Raw genomic sequence first — 22,500 nt, forward strand, 5'->3', positions numbered from 1 at the left:
TCAACAAAGCCTGGTAGGATATTCCTCAACAAGGCCTGGTAGTATATTCCTCAACAAAGCCTGGTAGCATATAACTCAACAAAGCCTGGTAGCATACAACTCAACAAAGCCTGGTAGGATATTCCTCAACAAAGCCTGGTAGCATATAACTCAACAAAGCCTGGTAGTATATAACTCAACAAAGCCTGGAAGTATACAACTCAACAAAGCCTGGTAACATATTCCTCAACAAAGCCTGGTAGTATATAACTCAACAAAGCCTGGTAGTATATTCCTCAACAAAGCCTGGTAGCATATAACTCAACAAAGCCTGGTAGCATACAACTCAACAAAGCCTGGTAGGATATTCCTCAACAAAGCCTGGTAGCATATAACTCAACAAAGCCTGGTAGTATATAACTCAACAAAGCCTGGAAGTATACAACTCAACAAAGCCTGGTAACATATTCCTCAACAAAGCCTGGTAGGATACAACTCAACAAAGCCTGGTAGTATATTCCTCAACAAAGCCTGGTAGTATATTCCTCAACAAAGCCTGGTAGTATATAACTCAACAAAGCCTGGTAGTATATAACTCAACAAAGCCTGGTAGTATACAACTCAACAAAGCCTGGTAGCATATAACTCAACAAAGCCTGGTAGTATACAACTCAACAAAGCCTGGTAGTATATTCCTCAACAAAGCCTGGTAGTATATAACTCAACAAAGCCTGGTAGTATATAACTCAACAAAGCCTGGTAGTATACAACTCAACAAAGCCTGGTAGCATATAACTCAACAAAGCCTGGTAGTATACAACTCAACAAAGCCTGGTAGTATACAACAAAAAGCCTGGTAGCATATAACTCAACAAAGCCTGGTAGTATACAACTCAACAAAGCCTGGTAGTATATAACTCAACAAAGCCTGGTAGTATACAACTCAACAAAGCCTGGTAGTATACAACTCAACAAAGCCTGGTAGCATATAACTCAACAAAGCCTGGTAGTATATAACTCAACAAAGCCTGGTAGTATACAACTCAACAAAGCCTGGTAGTATACAACTCAACAAAGCCTGGTAGTATATTCCTCAACAAATCACGCGTTTTCCATTACATACACAAATCTGTCATCTCTACAAAAACACCAGAATTTAGCAACAAAAATACTCTTATTCTGCCTTAATTTGGCTATAAAAGCACTCTTTCTGCATTAATTACGTATTTTCTAAGAAAACAGGCATGCAGCAATCAGCTCTATACAGTGATATCACTTTCACTCAATTCCTTTGTTTTTTCACGGTCAGTCAGAAACGTAATTTAGGACATTACACGGTAGGGGTCAAGTGTAGCTCAAATATCCAAGACCTTAATATCCAAGACCTCGTTCTCCATTTTTCTTTGTCAGCCCTGCAGGGGCGAAACACAATGAAGAACCATGATTATTTGCAATTGTCCTTTTCATGAGGCTATTACGTGTGTGTGTGTGTGTGTGTGTGTGTGTGTGTGTGTGTGTGTGTGTGTGTGTGTGTGTGTGTGTGTGTGTGTGTGTGTGTGTGTGTGTGTGTGTGTGTGTGTGTGTGTGTGTGTGTGTGTGTGTGTGTGTGTGTGCGTGCGTGCGTGCGTGCGTGCGTGCGTGCGTGCGTGTGTCAAATCAAATTGTATTTGTCACACGCGCTGAGTACAACGGGTGTAGACTTTAGCGTGAAATGTTTGCTTATGAGCCCTTCCCAACGATGCAGTTTTAAAAAATATATAAATAATACTAGAGGAATAAAATACACAGGAAATCAAATCAAATGTATTTGTCACATGCACATGGTTAGCAGATGTTATTGGTCACATGGTTAGCAGATGTTAATGGTCACATACACATGGTTAGCAGATGTTATTGGTCACATACACATGGTTAGCAGATGTTAATGGTCACATACACATAGTTAGCAGATGTTATTGGTCACATGGTTAACAGATGTTATTGGTCACATGGTTAGCAGATGTTAATGGTCACATACACATGGTTAGCAGATGTTAATGGTCACATACACATGGTTAGCAGATGTTATTGGTCACATGGTTAGCAGATGTTAATGGTCACATACACATGGTTAGCAGATGTTAATGGTCACATACACATGGTTAGCAGATGTTAATGGTCACATACACATGGTTAGCAGATGTTATTGGTCACATACACATGGTTAGCAGATGTTAATGGTCACATACACATGGTTAGCAGATGTTATTGGTCACATACACATGGTTAGCAGATGTTATTGGTCACATACACATGGTTAGCAGATGTTAATGGTCACATACACATGGTTAGCAGATGTTAATGGTCACATACACATGGTTAGCAGATGTTATTGGTCACATGGTTAGCAGATGTTAATGGTCACATACACATGGTTAGCAGATGTTATTGGTCACATACACATGGTTAGCAGATGTTAATGCGAGTGTCGCGAAATGCTTGTGCTTCTAGTTCCGACAATGCAGTAATAACCAACGAGTAATCTAACCTAACAATTCCAAAACTACTGTCTTATACACACAAGTGTATAAGGGATAAAGAATGTGTACTTAAAGATATGAATGAGTGATGGTACAGAACGGCATAGGCAAGATGCAGTAGATGGTATCGAGTACAGTATATACATATGAGATGAGTAATGTAGGGTATGTAAACAAAGTGACATAGTTAAAGTGGCTAGTGATACATGTATTACATAAAGATGCAGTAGATGATATAGTACAGTATATACACATACATATGAGATGAATAATGTAGGGTATGTACACATCATATTAAGTAGCATTGTTTAAAGTGGCTAGTGATATATTTTACATCAATTTCCATCAATTCCCATTATTAAAGTGGCTAGAGTTGAGTCAGTGTGTTGGAAGCAGCCACTCAATGTTAGTGGTGGCTGTTTAACAGTCTGATGGCCTTGAGATAGAAGCTGTTTTTCAGTCTCTCTGTCCCAGCTTTGATGCACCTGTACTGACCTCGCCTTCTGGATGATAGCGGGATGAACAAGCAATTGGCTCGGGTGGTTGTTGTCCTTGATGATCTTTATGGCCTTCCTGTGACATCGGGTGGTGTAGGTGTCCTGGAGGACAGGTAGTTTGCCCCCGGTGATGCATTGTGCAGACCTCACTACCCTCTGGAGAGCCTTATGGTTGTGGGCGGAGCAGTTGCCGTACCAGGCGGTGATACAGTCCGACAGGATGCTCTCGATTGTGCATCTGTAGGAAGTACCATATCAAGGAAGTACCAGATCGATGTGGAGCTATATACAGGAAGTACCAGATTGATGTGGAGCTATATACAGGAAGTACCAGATCAATGTGGAGCCATATACAGGAAGTACCAGATCAATGTGGAGCTATATACAGGAAGTACCAGATCAATGTGGAGCCATATACAGGAAGTACCAGATCAATGTGGAGCTATATACAGGAAGTACCAGATCAATGTGGAGCTATATACAGGAAATACCAGATCAATGTGGAGCTATATACAGGAAGTACCAGATCAATGTGTAGGCTATATACAGGAAGTACCAGATCAATGTGGAGCTATATACAGGAAGTACCAGATCAATGTGGAGCTTTTTACAGGAAGTACCAGAGCTTTGGAAAGAAAACACTCTGACGTTTTCAAAACTGCAAAGATATTATCTGTGAGTGCCCCAGAACTGATGCTACAGGCGAAACCAAGATGAAACATCAAACAGGAAATGAGCTGAATTTTTGACGCTCTGTTTTACTATCATCTCCTTATATGGCTGTGAATATGCTGTGAACGAGCTTATGCGCTCTGCCGTTCGTCCAAGATGTCTGCAGCATTGTGACGTATTTGTAGGCATATCATTGGAAGATTGGCCATAAGAGACTACATTTGCCAGGTGTCCACCTGGTGTCCTTTGTCTAAATTGGTGCGCAATTCTCAGTAGCACTCATTTTACCATGCGATACAGAGGGAGAAGCACACTTCCAGGAACGATACATCATTGAAGAGATATGTAGAAAAACACCTTGAGGATTGATTCTAAACAACGTTTGCCATGTTTCAGTCGATATTATGGAGTTATTTTGGAAAAAGTTCTGCGTTTTTATAACTGAATATTCGTGTTTTTTTTGACGCAGAAAACGGACCGATTTCTCCTGCACAAATAATCTATCAGGAAAACTGAACATTTGCTATCTAACTGAGAGTCTCCTCATTGAAAACATCCGAAGTTTTTCAAAGGTAAATGATTTATTGAATGTTTTTGCTGGTTTTTGTGAAAATGTTGCCTGGTGATGCTAACGCTAAATGCTAATGCTAAATGCTAACGCTAAATGCTAAATGCTAGTTTTGCTATGGTAGAGAAGCATATTTTAGAAAATCTGAGATGACAGTGTTGTTAACAAAAGGCTAAGCATGAGAGCCAGCATATTGATTTCATTTCATTTGCGATTTACATGAATAGTTAACGTTGCGTTATGGTAATGGACTTGAGGCTGTAGTCATGATCCCGGATCCGGGTTGGCTCGACGCAAGAAGTTAATTGAAATGCATTCCACATGACTACCTCATGAAGCTGGTTGAGAGAATGCCAAGAGTGTGCAAAGCTGTCATCAAGGAAAGGGTAGCTACTTTGAAGAATCTCAAATATAAAATGTATTTTGATTTGTTTAACACTTTTTTGGTTACTACATGATTCCATATGTGTTATTTCATTGTTTTGATGTCTTCGCTATTTTGCAGAGCCACATCAATTTACCGAAATACTCATTATAAATGTAGATGAAAATACAAGTGTTATACATGGAACTTTAGATACACTTCTCCTTAATGCAACCGCTGTGTCAGATTTCAAAAAAGCTTTATTGAAAATGCAAACCATGCAATAATCTGAGTACGACGCTCAGAGACCAAACAACCGAAACAGATATCCGCCATATTGTGCAGTCAACAGAAGTCAGAAATAACATTATAAATATTCACTTACCTTTGATGATCTTCATCATAATGCACTCCCAGGAATCCCAGTTCCACGGTAAATGTTTGTTTTGTTCGATAATGTCCATTATTTATGTCCAAATAGCTTCTTTTGTTAGCGCGTTTGGTAAACAAATCAAAACTCACGAAGCGCGTTCACTAGATGCAGACTAATTGTCAAAAAGTTCCATTACAGTCTGTAGAAACATGTCAAACGATGTATAGAATCTATCTTTAGGATGTTTTTGACAAATCTTCAATAATGTTCCAATCAGAGAATTCCTTAGTCTGTAGAAAAGCAATGGAACGAGAGCTACCTCTCACGTGAACGACTGTCTCGAGCTCAAAGCATTCTGACAGACCTCTGACTCATTCCCGTCTGATTCGGCCCCACTTAACAGTAGAAGTGTCAAACAAGGTTCTAAAGATGGTTGTCAACTAGTGGAAGCCATAGGAAGTGCAACATGACCAATAGAGAATGAGTTGAAAAACTACCAACCTCAGATTTCCCACTTCCAGTTGGGATTTCTTCTCAGGTTTCTGCCTGCCATATGAGTTCTGTTATACTCACACACAGCATTCAAACAGTTTTAGAAACTTCAGAGTGTTTTCTATCCAAATATACTAATAATATGCATATATTAGCAACTGGGACTGAGGAGCAGGCAGTTTACTCTGGGCACCGTGTTCATCCAAACTACTCAATACTGCCCCCAGACATAAGATGTTTTAACTCCTGCCATCTCCCGTTTACTCTACAGTGATGGTTAATAACTCCTGCCATCTCCCGTTTACTCTACAGTGATGGTTAATAACTCCTGCCATCTCCCATTTACTCTACAGTGATGGTTAATAACTCCTGCCATCTCCCGTTTACTCTACAGTGATGGTTAATAACTCCTGCCATCTCCCGTTTACTCTACAGTGATGGTTAATAACTCCTGCCATCTCCCGTTTACTCTACAGTGATGGTTAATAACTCCTGCCATCTCTCCGTGATTTAATACTCTACAGTGATGGTTAATAACTCCTGCCATCTCCCGTTTACTCTACAGTGATGGTTAATAACTCCTGCCATCTCCCGTTTACTCTACAGTGATGGTTAATAACTCCTGCCATCTCCCGTTTACTCTACAGTGATGGTTAATAACTCCTGCCATCTCCCGTTTACTCTACAGTGATGGTTAATAACTCCTGCCATCTCCCTCTTTGATGGTTAATAACTCCTGCCATCTCCCGTTTACTCTACAGTGATGGTTAATAACTCCTGCCATCTCCCGTTTACTCTACAGTGATGGTTAATAACTCCTGCCATCTCCCGTTTACTCTACAGTGATGGTTAATAACTCCTGCCATCTCCCGTTTACTCTACAGTGATGGTTAATAACTCCTGCCATCTCCCGTTTACTCTACAGTGATGGTTAATAACTCCTGCCATCTCCCGTTTACTCTACAGTGATGGTTAATAACTCCTGCCATCTCCCGTTTACTCTACAGTGATGGTTAATAACTCCTGCCATCTCCCGTTTACTCTACAGTGATGGTTAATAACTCCTGCCATCTCCCGTTTACTCTACAGTGATGGTTAATAACTCCTGCCATCTCCCGTTTACTCTACAGTGATGGTTAATAACTCCTGCCATCTCCCGTTTACTCTACAGTGATGGTTAATAACTCCTGCCATCTCCCTCTACAGTGATGGTTAATAACTCCTGCCATCTCCCGTTTACTCTACAGTGATGGTTAATAACTCCTGCCATCTCCCGTTTACTCTACAGTGATGGTTAATAACTCCTGCCATCTCCCGTTTACTCTACAGTGATGGTTAATAACTCCTGCCATCTCCCGTTTACTCTACAGTGATGGTTAATAACTCCTGCCATCTCCCGTTTACTCTACAGTGATGGTTAATAACTCCTGCCATCTCCCGTTTACTCTACAGTGATGGTTAATAACTCCTGCCATCTCCCGTTTACTCTACAGTGATGGTTAATAACTCCTGCCATCTCCCGTTTACTCTACAGTGATGGTTAATAACTCCTGCCATCTCCCGTTTACTCTACAGTGATGGTTAATAACTCCTGCCATCTCCCGTTTACTCTACAGTGATGGTTAATAACTCCTGCCATCTCCGTTTACATCTCCCGTTTACTCTACAGTGATGGTTAATAACTCCTGCCATCTCCCGTTTACTCTACAGTGATGGTTAATAACTCCTGCCATCTCCCGTTTACTCTACAGTGATGGTTAATAACTCCTGCCATCTCCCGTTTACTCTACAGTGATGGTTAATAACTCCTGCCATCTCCCGTTTACTCTACAGTGATGGTTAATAACTCCTGCCATCTCCCGTTTACTCTACAGTGATGGTTAATAACTCCTGCCATCTCCCGTGACTCTACAGTGATGGTTAATAACTCCTGCCATCTCCCGTTTACTCTACAGTGATGGTTAATGCCATCTCCCGTTTACTCTAAGTGATGTTTTAATAACTCCTGCCATCTCCCGTTTACTCTACAGTGATGGTTAATAACTCCTGCCATCTCCCGTTTACTCTACAGTGATGGTTAATAACTCCTGCCATCTCCCGTTTACTCTACAGTGATGGTTAATAACTCCTGCCATCTCCCGTTTACTCTACAGTGATGGTTAATAACTCCTGCCATCTCCCGTTTACTCTACAGTGATGGTTAATAACTCCTGCCATCTCCCGTTTACTCTACAGTGATGTTTTAATAACTCCTGCCATCTCCCATTTACTCTACAGTGATGGTTAATAACTCCTGCCATCTCCCGTTTACTCTACAGTGATGGTTAATAACTCCTGCCATCTCCCGTTTACTCTACAGTGATGGTTAATAACTCCTGCCATCTCCCGTTTACTCTACAGTGATGGTTATAACTCCTGCCATCTCCCGTTTACTCTACAGTGATGGTTAATAACTCCTGCCATCTCCCGTTTAGTGATGGTAAATAACTCCTGCCATCTCCGTTTACTCTACAGTGATGGTTAATAACTCCTGCCATCTCCTTTACTCTACAGTGATGGTTAATAACTCCTGTCTCCCGTTTACTCTACAGTGATGGTTAATAACATCTCCCGTTTATACAGTGATGGTTAATAACTCCTGCCATCTCCCGTTTACTCTACAGTGATGTTTTAATAACTCCTGCCATCTCCCAGTTTACTCTACAGTGATGGTTAATAACTCCTGCCATCTCCCGTTTACTCTACAGTGATGGTTAATAACTCCTGCCATCTCCCGTTTACTCTACAGTGATGGTTTATAACATCTCCCGTTTACTCTACAGTGATGGTTACTCCTGCCATCTCCTTTACTCTACAGTGATGGTTAATAACTCCTGCCATCTCCCGTTTACTCTACAGTGATGGTTAATAACTCCTGCCATCTCCCGTTTACTCTACAGTGATGGTTAATAACTCCTGCCATCTCCCGTTTACTCTACAGTGATGGTTAATAACTCCTGGCATCTCCCGTTTACTCTACAGTGATGGTTAATAACTCCTGCCATCTCCCGTTTACTCTACAGTGATGGATAATAACTCCTGCCATCTCCCGTTTACTCTACAGTGATGGTTTAACTCACTGTGACTGATGTCACTTCCCATCTATGCCAAAAGACTAGCCATTTGTGAATCCACATCTATTATCCTCTACTCTACTTCTTTTCTCTCTCTATATGTATTTGTATTTTTTCTGTGAGAGAGAGGTCATGATCAGATGAGCTCCTGCATTTTTCAGCATGTTCCTGAAAAAATATAGATTTAGATAAACTTTTATTTTTTTTGTCAGGAACATATACAGGATACTACCCTCTACAACACTATGTCACTAGGACATATACAGGATACTACCCTCTACAACACTATGTCACTAGGACATATACAGGATACTACCCTCTACAACACTATGTCACCAGGACATATACAGGATACTACCCTCTACAACACTATGTCACCAGGACATATACAGGATACTACCCTCTACAACACTATGTCACCAGGACATATACAGGATACTACCCTCTACAACACTATGTCACCAGGACATATACAGGATACTACCCTCTACAACACTATGTCACTAGGACATATACAGTGGGGCAAAAAAGTATTTAGTCAGCCACCAATTGTGCAAGTTCTCCCACTTAAAAAGATGAGAGAGGCCTGTAATTTTCATCATAGGTACACTTCAACTATGACAGACAAAATTAGAAGAAAACAATCCAGAAAATCACATTGTAGGATTTTTTATTGAATTTTATTTGCAAATTATGGTGAAAATAAAAAATGATAAATTAATGCTGCCAAGCTTGAAACAACTTCGATTAGCACTGACGTGTCAAGTGAGAGGTGGCAGGAGAGTCAAACAGTCTACCCCAACCAAATGGAGAGGCCTGAGAAGCTCCCTCCCGCTGTTCAGAGGTAATTAAAATACAGTACCCTGTTTATGTAAAGAATGATTAATAATCAAGAAAAGATTACAAAATGAAACTCCTTATGGAAAATCAAGAGACACTTTTTTGCTGACTATTATAAAAATGGAAACATCAGCAACCTCATCTTCCACACCGACCTTCCCCTGGCATGGCACAGTGCTATATTAGCACATTACCCCTCTGTTAAGAGAGGGGGGTGTTAACGAGGGGTGTAAACTCAGGATACTAGACAACGAGGACTCTGAGTCAGCTAATATAAATCTCTATGAGTCTGGAACAGTATTGGTACAGGGCAACCTCAAACAGTTTCAGCTGGACTTTCACCTAATCAAAGAATTAGCCCAGCAGGAGAAGCTCTCCCTTGAGAAAGAAACCCCCACCCCGAGCGGGTCAGACCAGACCTCTACATTATATAACCCCACAGACGAGCGAGCCACACCCAGCGGAAAGTCAACCCAGACAACAGTCCAGCACAACAACACCCTCTTAACCAGACCCAGACAACAGTCCAGCACAACAACACCATGTTAACCAGACCCGGAGTGCTGGAGGTGGAGAGAGACATATCTGCACTCTGGACTGTGGTGAGACAACTTCAACAGGATGAAAAGCAGGAGCAGGAGAAGAACAGAGCACTAGAGGAGAGGATCAGACTGCTGGAGGAGAGGTTGAGGGGGATGGAGGAGAGGGTGAGGGGGATGGCGTGTGACAGAACAACCCACTAGAGAGGTGGCCACCCCCACAGAGAAGCCAGCAGAACAGCCTACCTCAGCTCCCGACAAAAGTATCGATACCACAACAGAAGGGTCCACCCCAGACCCTGAACATAGCGTCGACATCACAGCAGAACAGACAAATGAAGAACCCCAAGCCCAGGGGATCTCACCCCCTCTGAGCACCCCCCCTGTCAGCCACCCTGACAGCCCCCCCCCACACACACCCACATACACAAGACACAGATTGTACTCCTTATGGACTGAACTAGCGAGACACCCTCCCAGACCTGCGGGACCCCCCCGCTGTACCTACACATAGAGGACCCACGCCGAGAAGACCTACATCCAGACCACAGCAGTACCAGCCACATCCGAACCAATCAACCCACCCCCAAGTCAACCATGCCCACACCCTATTGAGGCCCCCTCAGATCAGACCTATGCCCGTCCTGCCCGTCCTGCCCACCCCATGCACCCCACCCACTGCAAAGAGGGCCTCAACATGGAAGTCACAAATACGCTCTGGTTGTGAGTGGGCAAACAGGCCCAACCCCCGCTCTTACACTAGCCCAAGCCAATGGCATGTACCAGATGCTCAGGAGGCTTTGCTCACACTTACTGGCCTGAGGCCAAACCACACGACCAACAATATTTGACACTTTATGGAACACAAAGCCTGGAATATCCAAGGCCTGAGGTCATCTGCCTTTGGCCTAAAGAGCAGGAACCTGGACTTCATCAAAGATATCAGAAATACAGACATTGTCATCCTACAAGAAACCTGGTATAGAGGAGACGGACCCACTGGTTGCCCTCTAGGTTACAGAGAACTGGTAGTCCCATCCACCAAACTACCAGGTGTGAAACAGGGAAGGGACTCAGGGGGTATGCTAATTTGGTATAGAGCAGACCTAACTGACTCCGTTAAATTAATCAAAACAGGAACATTTTACATTTAACTAGAAATAGAAAAGGAAATGATCTTAACAGAGAAACATTTCCTCCTGTGTGCTACCTATATCCCCCCACTAGAATCCCCATACTTTAATGAAGACAGCTTCTCCATCCTGGAGGGGGAAATCAATCATTTCCAGGCCCAGGGACATGTACTAGTCTGTGGCGACCTAAAAGCCAGAACTGGACAAGAACCTGAAACTCTCAGCACACAGGGGGACAAACACCTGCCCGGAGGTGACAGCAATCCCTCCCCCATATGCCCCCCTAGACACAACTATGACAACATAACCAACAAAAACGGGTCACAACTCCAGCTCTGTCGCACGCTGGGAATGTACATAGTCAATGGTATGCTTCGAGGGGACTCCTACGGTAGGTACACCAATAGCTCATCTCTTGGCAGTAGTACTGTAGACTACTTTATCACTGACCTCAACCCAGAGTCTCTCAGAGCGTTCACAGTCAGCCCACTGACACCCCTATCAGATCACAGCAAAATCACAGTCTACTTAAACAGAGCAATTCTCAATCATAAGGCATCAAAGCCAAAGGAACTGAGTAATATTAAGAAATGCTATAGTTTGAAGGGAAATCGTTTGTAAACCTAATTAGGCAAGAACAAATTAAATCCCTTTTAGACAACTTCCTGGACAAAGGTGTAAACTTGGCAGTAGAAAATCTTAACAGTATATTTGACTTCTCAGCTTCACTATCAAATCTAAAAATCCTAAAATATAAAACCCGAAGAAAATGAACAACAATGACAAATGGTTTGATGAAGAATGCAAAAATCTAAGAAAGAAATTGAGAAACCTGTCCAACCAAAAACATAGAGACCCGAAAAACCTGAGTCTACGCCTTCACTATGGTGAATCATTAAAACAATACAGAAATACACTACGGAAAAATAACAAATCCATAGACTAACCACTTCTGGGAAAATTGGAAAACACTAAAACACAAAGAATTATCTATCCAAAATAGAGATGTATGGATAAACCACTTCTCCAATCTTTTTGGCTCTATAACAAAGAATAAAGAGCAAAAACATTTACATGATGAAATACACATCTTAGAATCAACTATTAAAGACTACCAGAACCCACTGGATTCCAAAACCCACTGGATTCTCCAATTACATCGAATGAGCTACAGGACAAACAAAAAAAACTCCAACCCAAAAAGGCCTGTGGTGTTGATGGTATCCTCAATGAAATTATCAAATATACAGACAACATATTGCAATTGGCTGTACTAAAACTCTTTAACATCATCCTTAGCTCTGGCATCTTCGCCAATATTTGGAACCAAGGACTGATCTCCCCAATCCACAAAAGTGGAGACAAATTTGACCCCAATAACTATCGGGGGAACAGCAACCTTTGGAAAATCCTCTGCATTATCATTAACAGCAGACTCTTACCATTATCATTAACAGCAGACTCGTACATTTCCTCAGTGAAAACAATGTACTGAGCAAATGTCAAATTGGCCTTTTACCAAATTATCGTCTGACAGACCATGTATTCACCCTGCACAATTGACATACAAACAAACCAAAACAAAGACAAAGTCTTCTCATGCTTTGATGATTTCAAGCCTTTGACTCAATTTGGCATGAGGGTCTGCTATACAAATTGATGGAAAGTGGTTTTGGGGGAAAAACATACGACATTATAAAATCCATGAACACAAACAACCAGTGTGCAGTTAAAATTCCCACAGGACCGTGGGGTGAGACAGGGATGCAGCTTAAGCCCCACCCTCTTCAACATATATATCAACAAATTGGTGAGGGCACTAGAACAGTCTGCAGCACCCGGCCTCACCCTACTAGAATCTGAAGTCAAATGTCTGCTGATGATCTGGTGCTTCTGTCACCAACCAAGGAGGGCCTACAGCAGCACCTAGATCTTCTGCACAGATTCTGGGTACTGACAGCACTGACAGCAAATCTCAGTAAGACCAAAATAATTTTCCAAAAAAGGTCCAGTCGCCAGGACAACAAATACAAATTCCATTTAGACACCGTTGCCCTAGAGCACACAAAAACACTTCACATACCTCGGCCTAAACATCAGCGCCACAGGTAACTTCCACAAAGCTGTGAACGATCTGAGAGACAAGGCAAGAAGGGCCTTCTATGCCATCAGTGGAACATAAATTTTGACATACCAATTAGGATCTGGCTAAAAATACTTGAATCAGTTATAGAACGCATTGCCCTTTATGGCTGTGAGATCTGGGGTCCGCTCACCAACCAAGACTTCACAAAAATGGGAGAAGCACCAAATTGAGACTCTGCATACAGAAATATGAAAAAAATATCCACTTTGTACAATTGTAGAACTCCAAATATTGCCTGCAGAGCAGATTTAGGCCGATGCCCACTAATGATCAGAATTCAGAAAAGAGCTGTTTAAATTATACAACCACCTAAAAAGGAAGTGATTCCCAAACATTCCGTAATGGAACTAATTTACACGCAAATATTGATACAATAACAATCGTATCGTATTGGACTAGTAACCGGAAAATTGCTTGATGGAATCCCCGAGCTGACAAGGTACAAATCTGTCATTCTGCCCCTGAACAAGGCAGTTAACCCACATGTTCCCTTGAAAGCTGTCACCCTTGAAGGCAGTTCCATGTCATTCTGCCCCTGAACAAGGCAGTTAACCCACATGTTCCCTTGAAGGCTGTCATTCTGCCCCTGAACAAGGCAGTTAACCCACATATTCCCTTGAAGGCTGTCATTCTGCCCCTGAACAAGGCAGTTAACCCACATGTTCCCTGTCATTGTAAAATACATAAATGAAAATTGCTCCTAAACCGTCATTGAAAAGAAGAATGTGTTCTTTAACTGACTAGTTTACATTTGTTCTTTATCTAACTAGTTAAATAAAGGTTAAAGAAAAATGTATATATATATACTCCTAAATATGTTAATGTGTGACCTGGATATTTAATTTGGGAGCACCAGTGCTCCTAGAAAATATTTTAATATATAATAATAATATAATATAATAATATATGCCATTTAGCAGACGCTTTTATCCAAAGCGACTTACAGTCATGTGTGCATACATTCTACGTATTTTACCCAGATAATTGTTGTGATGACACAACTTTACTGTACCGTATAGAGAAACCGTAGCCTTAGAGAATACATTGAGCTCAGATGTGTTGTGTCCTTCTCTCTCCTTTTGTCTTTGTCTCCATCTGTCCCATACTAATTTAACTTTATCAGCACGGGAAACATATGTTTACATTGTCAAAGTGAAAAATATAATAAACTCTTTGTGAAATAAATAAAAAAATCTAAGAGTAAACATTACACTCACAGAAATTCCAAAAGAATAAAGACATTTCAAATGTCATAGTATTTATTTATACGTACAGTGTTGTAATAATATGCAAATAGTTAATGTACACAAGGGAAAATAAATAAGCATAAATGTGGTTTGTATTTACAATGGTGTTTGTTCTTCCCTGGTTGCCCCTTTTCTAGTGGAAACAGGTCACAAATCTTGCTGCTGTGATGTCACACTGTGGTATTTCCTTAATTTTGGGTCAGTCACTCTTTCTCTCTCTCCCTTCATGTCTCTATTTCTTTCTCATTCTCCTCTCTCTCTCTCTCTCTCTCTCTCTGTCTCTATTCTTCTCTTTCATCCCTTTATTAAAGCAGTGTGAGGGATCTCAAGATATGATGCCCGGCATCCCTGTGCTATTGTCATTCAAATCCTGTTCATGAACTTCTAATGGTTGTAGATCAGAATGATTGAAGGCTAGACTAGCTATCTCTGACAGCACTGAGACACAAGCAGCATCCACAATCTCTACCAGCACATCTCAGCATTCACAGTTGTGTGTGTGTGTGTGTGTGTGTGTGTGTGTGTGTGTGTGTGTGTGTGTGTGTGTGTGTGTGTGTGTGTGTGTGTGTGTGTGTGTGTGTGTGTGTGTGTGTGTGTGTGTGTGTGTGTGTGTGTGTGTGTGTGTGTGTGTGTGTGTGTGTGTGTGTGTGTGTGTGTGTGTAGTAACTGTTATTTAGAGTGTAGTCATAGAGACATGGACTGTTCTAGTGTTGTTATAGTAACTGTTATTTAGAGTGTAGTCATAGAGACATGGACTGTTCTAGTGTTGTTATAGTAACTGTTATTTAGAGTGTAGTCATAGAGACATGGACTGTTCTAGTGTTGTTATAGTAACTGTTATTTAGAGTGTAGTCATAGAGACATGGACTGTTCTAGTGTTGGTATAGTAACTGTTATTTAGAGTGTAGTCATAGAGACATGGACTGTTCTAGTGTTGTTATAGTAACTGTTATTTAGAGTGTAGTCATAGAGACATGGACTGTTCTAGTGTTGTTATAGTAACTGTTATTTAGTGTGTAGTCATAGACATGGACTGTTCTAGTGTTGTTACGGTAACTGTTATTTAGAGTGTCGTCAAAGAGACATGGACTGTTCTAGTGTTGTTATAGTAACTGTTATTTAGAGTGTAGTCATAGAGACATGGACTGTTCTAGTGTTGTTATAGTAACTGTTATTTAGAGTGTAGTCATAGAGACATGGACTGTTCTAGTGTTGTTACGGTAACTGTTATTTAGAGTGTAGTCATAGAGACATGGACTGTTCTAGTGTTGTTATAGTAACTGTTATTTAGAGTGTAGTCATAGAGACATGGACTGTTCTAGTGTTGTTACGGTAACTGTTATTTAGAGTGTAGTCATAGAGACATGGACTGTTCTAGTGTTGTTATAGTAACTGTTATTTAGAGTGTAGTCATAGAGACATGGACTGTTCTAGTGTTGTTACGGTAACTGTTATTTAGAGTGTAGTCAAAGAGACATGGACTGTTCTAGTGTTGTTATAGTAACTGTTATTTAGAGTGTAGTCATAGAGACATGGACTGTTCTAGTGTTGTTACGGTAACTGTTATTTAGAGTGTAGTCATAGAGACATGGACTGTTCTAGTGTTGTTACGGTAACTGTTATTTAGAGTGTAGTCATAGAGACATGGACTGTTCTAGTGTTGTTACGGTAACTGTTATTTAGAGTGTAGTCATAGAGACATGGACTGTTCTAGTGTTGTTATAGTAACTGTTATTTAGAGTGTAGTCATAGAGACATGGACTGTTCTAGTGTTGTTATAGTAACTGTTATTTAGAGTGTAGTCATAGAGACATGGACTGTTCTAGTGTTGTTATAGTAACTGTTATTTAGAGTGTAGTCATAGAGACATGGACTGTTCTAGTGTTGTTACGGTAATTGTTATTTAGAGTGTAGTCAAAGAGACATGGACTGTTCTAGTGTTGTTATAGTAACTGTTATTTAGAGTGTAGTCATAGAGACATGGACTGTTCTAGTGTTGTTACGGTAACTGTTATTTAGAGTGTAGTCATAGAGACATGGACTGTTCTAGTGTTGTTACGGTAACTGTTATTTAGAGTGTAGTCATAGAGACATGGACTGTTCTAGTGTTGTTATAAACTGTTATTTAGAGTGTAGTCATAGAGACATGGACTGTTCTAGTGTTGTTATAGTAATTGTTATTTAGAAGTCATAGAGACATGGACTGTTCTAGTGTTGTTATAGTAACTGTTATTTAGAGTGCAGTCATAGAGACATGGACTGTTCTAGTGTTGTTATAGTAACTGTTATTTAGAGTGTAGTCATAGAGACATGGACTGTTCTAGTGTTGTTATAGTAACTGTTATTTAGAGTGTAGTCATAGAGACATGGACTGTTCTAGTGTTGTTACGGTAACTGTTATTTAGAGTGTAGTCAAAGAGACATGGACTGTTCTAGTGTTGTTACGGTAACTGTTATTTAGAGTGTAGTCATAGAGACATGGACTGTTCTAGTGTTGTTATAGTAACTGTTATTTAGTGTAGTCATAGAGACATGGACTGTTCTAGTGTTGTTATAGTAACTGTTATTTAGAGTGTAGTCATAGAGACATGGACTGTTCTAGTGTTGTTACGGTAACTGTTATTTAGAGTGTAGTCATAGAGACATGGACTGTTCTAGTGTTGTTATAGTAACTGTTATTTAGAATGTAGTCATAGAGACATGGACTGTTCTGTGTTGTTACGTAACTGTTATTTAGAGTGTAGTCATAGAGACATGGACTGTTCTAGTGTTGTTATAGTAACTGTTATTTAGAGTGTAGTCATAGAGACATGGACTGTTCTAGTGTTGTTACCTGTTATTTAGAGTGTAGTCATAGAGACATGGACTGTTCTAGTGTTGTTACGGTAACTGTTATTTAGAGTGTAGTCATAGAGACATGGACTGTTCTAGTGTTGTTACGGTAACTGTTATTTAGAGTGTAGTCATAGAGACATGGACTGTTCTAGTGTTGTTACGGTAACGGTTATTTAGAGTCATTCACACAGATCCCACTTGGTGGTTTGTGGTTATTGTCATGGTGTGGATAGTGAGGCACTGTTATTCCAGTTGTCCGTCTGAGTGTATTAAATACCATATCTAACGGAGTTTCATTGCTGTGGATACTGATGGCCGGGGGGTAGCATGCATCCCAAATGTCACCCCTTTCCCTTCTTAGAGCCCTTTACGGCCATGGTCAACAGCAGTACACTAAATCAGAAATAAAGAGACAATTGGAATGAGGTTATAAAGATCATCTGAGGTCAGTCCTACCGTGTGTTCTGCCTGTGTAAACGCAGCCTCAGTGTTCTGCCTGTGTAAACGCAGCCTCAGTGTTCTGCCTGTGTAAACGCAGCCTCAGTGTTCTGCCTGTGTAAACGCAGCCTCAGTGTTCTGCCTGTGTAAACGCAGCCTCAGTGTTCTGCCTGTGTAAACGCAGCCTCAGTGTGCTGCCTGTGTAAACGCAGCCTTAGTGTTCTGCCTGTGTAAACGCAGCCTCAGTGTTCTGCCTGTGTAAACGCAGCCTCAGTGTTCTGCCTGTGTAAACGCAGCCTCAGTGTTCTGCCTGTGTAAACGCAGCCTTAGTGTTCTGCCTGTGTAAACGCAGCCTTAGTGTTCTGCCTGTGTAAACGCAGCCTCAGTGTTGCTCTGCAGTTCACGTTGGGAAGACAAGCACAGAACTCCCTCTGATGCACATGAATCATTGCACTGATGTCAATGGAAGACGTGAGCAAAGAATAGACCTATGAGATAAATGCACGTAGCTTACTTCAATATGTGGTGCCCTGAGAGTACCGGTATCAATTAGTTCGACCACAGGGCTGTACTGTATACAACCTTTACATTACCTGTCTCCTATCGTGACCCCCCCTTCCTGACCCTGCCATGACCCCCGTAACCTCTGACATTGACAGTGTGCATGCTGAGGGGGCAATATCAAATCAATCCATGGGGTCAACGATGACGAATCAAAACAAAGCTCTTTGGTTGGTGTAGGAATACAGCCTCCTGATATACTGGGGTATTACAGTACTGATGTGTTTTAGAGTATTACAGTACTGATGTGTTTTAGAGTATTACAGTACTGATGTGTGAGTATTACAGTACTGATGTGTTTTAGAGTATTACAGTACTGATGTGTTTTAGAGTATTACAGTACTGATGTGTTTTAGAGAATTACAGTACTGATGTGTTTTAGAGTATTACAGTACTGATGTGTGAGTATTACAGTACTGATGTGTTTTAGAGTATTACAGTACTGATGTGTTTTAGACTATTACAGTACTGATGTGTTTTAGAGTATTACAGTACTGATGTGTTTTAGAGTATTACAGTACTGATGTGTTTTAGAGTATTACAGTACTGATGTGTTTTAGAGTATTACAGTACTGATGTGTTTTAGAGTATTACAGTACTGATGTGTTTTAGAGTGTTACAGTACTGATGTGTTTTAGAGTATTACAGTACTGATGTGTTTTAGAGTATTACAGTACTGATGTGTTTTAGACTATTACAGTACTGATGTGTTTTAGAGTGTTACAGTACTGATGTGTTTTAGAGTATTACAGTACTGATGTGTTTTAGAGTATTACAGTACTGATGTGTTTTAGAGTGTTACAGTACTGATGTGTTTTAGAGTATTACAGTACTGATGTGTTTTAGAGTGTTACAGTACTGATGTGTTTTAGACTATTACAGTACTGATGTGTTTTAGAGTATTACAGTACTGATATGTTTAGAGTATTACAGTACTGATGTGTTTTAGAGTATTACAAATTCCAATTCGCTATAATTAAAATCTTTAATCCCACAGTCGTTATTGGGGTCAAATTTGTCTCCAGTATTGTGGATTGGGGTGATCAGTCCTTGCTGAGGATGATGTTAAAAAACTATTTGGAGATCGGTGTCCCTTCCACGGGACTGTTGAGCTAAAGTAGGCTAATATGATTAGCATGAGGTTGAGCTAACGTAGGCTAATGAGATTAGCATGAGGTTGAGCTAACGTAGGCTAATATGATTAGCATGAGGTTGAGCTAATGTAGGCTAATATGATTAGCATGAGGTTGAGCTAATTTAGGCTAATGCGATTAGCATTAGGTTGAGCTAACGTAGGCTAATATGATTAGCATGAGGTTGAGCTAATGTAGGCTAATATGATTAGCATGAGGTTGAGCTAATGTTGGCTAATGCGATTAGCATGAGGTTGAGCTAACGTAGGCTAATATGATTAGCATGAGGTTGAGCTAATGTAGGCTAATATGATTAGCATGAGGTTGAGCTAATGTAGGCTAATGTGATTAGCATGAGGTTGAGCTAACGTAGGCTAATATGATTAGCATGAGGTTGAGCTAATGTAGGCTAATGCGATTAGCATGAGGTTGAGCTAACGTAGGCTAATATGATTAGCATGAGGTTGAGCTAATGTAGTCTAATATGATTAGCATGAGGTTGAACTAACGTAGGCTAATATGATTAGCATGAGGTTGAAGTAATGTAGGCTAATATGATTAGCATGAGGTTGAGCTAACGTAGGCTAATATGATTAGCATGAGGTTGAGCTAACGTGGGCTAATATGATTAGCATGAGGTTGAGCTAATGTAGTCTAATATGATTAGCATGAGGTTGAGCTAACGTAGGCTAATATGATTAGCATGAGGTTGAACTAACGTAGGCTAATATGATTAGCATGAGGTTGAGATAACATAGGCTAATATGATTAGCATGAGGTTGAACTAACGTAGGCTAATATGATTAGCATGAGGTTGAACTAACGTAGGCTAATATGATTAGCATGAGGTTGAACTAACGTAGGCTAATATGATTAGCATGAGGTTGAACTAACGCAGGCTAATATGATTAGCATGAGGTTGAGCTAACGTAGGCTAATATGATTAGCATGAGGTTGTAAGTAACAAGAACATTTCCCAGGACATAGACATATTTGGTGTTGGCGGAAAGATGAAATTCTTGTTAATCTAACTGCACTGTCCAATTTACAGTAGCTATTACAGTGAAATAATACCATGATATTGTTTGAGGAGAGTGCACAGTTTTGAACATGAAAAGTTATTCATAAACAAATTAGAAACATTTTAGCAGTCCAGATCCATTTATTTATTTGTTTACAGAAATGCAATGGTTCATTGGATCAGTCTAAAACTAGTGTACCTGGGGTGGAGTAATACATTTTGCATTTCAAAGATTTCAACAAAAAAAATATATATATTTGTATATTCTTTTACTAAATCTAATGTGTAATATTCTCCTACATTTCTTTCACATTTACACAAACTTCAAAGTGTTTCCTTTCAAATGGTATCAATAACATGCATATCCTTGCCTCAGGTCCTGAGCTACAGGCAGTTAGATTTGGGTTTGTCATTTCAGGATAATTGTTTTTTTTTTTAAAGAGTGGATGTCACGTTCTGTTCCTTAGTTCCTTTGTTTTTGTCTGCGTGTTAGTATGGTTGGGGTGGGCAGTCTGTGTTTGTTTTTCTATGTTGGTTTCTGTGTTCGGCCTGGTATGGTTCTCAATCAGAGGCAGCTGTCAATTGTTGTCCCTGATTGAGAATCATACTTAGGTAGCCTGGATTTCACTTTTGGTTTGTGGGTGTTTGTTTCCGTGTGAGTGTTTGGGCCATACTGTTTCATTTTGTTCACATAGTTTATTGTTTTATTCCAGTGTTCTGTTTGTTTATTAAAAAGACATGAACACCTACCACGCTGCACCTTGGTCCTCCGATCCTTCTCGCTTCTCCTCCTCAGAAGAGGAGGATCCTTTAAGGAGGACCCTTTTACGGGACGGTTGAGCTTCAAACTGAGCCAATGAGAATGCTATTTAGCCCTGAACAGAGAGTACACAGCGGCAGAATACCTGACCACTGTGACTGGCCCTGAACAGAGAGTACACAGCGGCAGAATACCTGACCACTGTGACTGACCCAAACTTAAGGAAAGCTTTGACTATGTACAGACTCAGTGAGCATAGCCTTGCTATTGAGAAAGGCTGCCGAAAAAAAAAATTTGTAAATACACTTCATATTTACTTTAACTAGATGAGAGAGAGACAGCGCGGGAGGGGGTTCGTAAGAAAGAGGGAGAGAAAGAGAGCAAGAGAGAGACAGAGATGGTAATAGTGGGAGGGAGACATAGAGAATAATATAGAGACAGAGAGACAGAGAGAGTAATAGAGAGTGGGAGGGAGACAGAGACAGAGGGAGACAAAGACAGAGAGTAATAGAGAGTGGGAGGGAGATAGAGAGAGAGACAGAGAGAGACAGAGGGAGGGAGACAGAGAGAGAGAGAGAAAGACAGAGAGTAATAGAGAGTAGGAGGGAGATTAATAATATCCCAGGGTGCACCTCTCTCTATGTGAAGGTTAACCCAGTTTTTTTTTACTGTGAAGACCTTTCTCCTTTAAACACACACCTTTCATCTTCCTCTCTCTCCTTTTCTGTCTCCTTCTCTGTCTCCTTCTCCGTCTCCTTCTCCATCTCCTTCTCTCCTTCTTCCCTTTATTCCTCTTTATCAACCTCTTTCTTCTCTGTCTGTCCAGCTGGGAGACAAATATGGTTAGCGTTTTGTTGTTGTTAGGCTAATCAATAGCTCAGAAAGTTCTCTGCCTCGCCGTTGCCATGCTTGTTTCCTTGGCAACAGTTTAGCAAAGCCATTCTCCATCTCTTTCTTTCTCTAGCTCTCTTCCTGGTATGACGCAACGCCACCATGGATAGAGTCAATAGTTACAGTAGACACTAGATTAGAGGGTTTAGTGTGTAGTGTGAGGTAGCCTAGTGGTTAGAGCGTTGGACTAGTAACCGGAAGGTTGCGAGTTCAAACCCCCGAGCTGACAAGGTACAAATCTGTTGTTCTGCCCCTGAACAGGCAGTTAACCCACTGTTCCCAGGCCGTCATTGAAAATAAGAATGTGTTCTTAACTGACTTGCCTGGTTAAATAAAGGTCAAATTTAAAAAATGTAAAAATAAATGAGCTATAACAACT

At 40.7% G+C, this 22,500-nt stretch overlaps 1 protein-coding gene across 1 annotated transcript in view; it reads left to right on the forward strand.

Moving 5' to 3' along the window:
- fam49al (family with sequence similarity 49 member A, like) overlaps positions 1-22,500 on the forward strand; it is a 145,559-nt gene that overhangs the window by 68,688 nt on the left and 54,371 nt on the right.

The sequence above is a fragment of the Oncorhynchus keta genome, chromosome 20 (assembly GCF_023373465.1).
Source record: "Oncorhynchus keta strain PuntledgeMale-10-30-2019 chromosome 20, Oket_V2, whole genome shotgun sequence".
Classification (NCBI taxonomy): domain Eukaryota; kingdom Metazoa; phylum Chordata; class Actinopteri; order Salmoniformes; family Salmonidae; genus Oncorhynchus; species Oncorhynchus keta.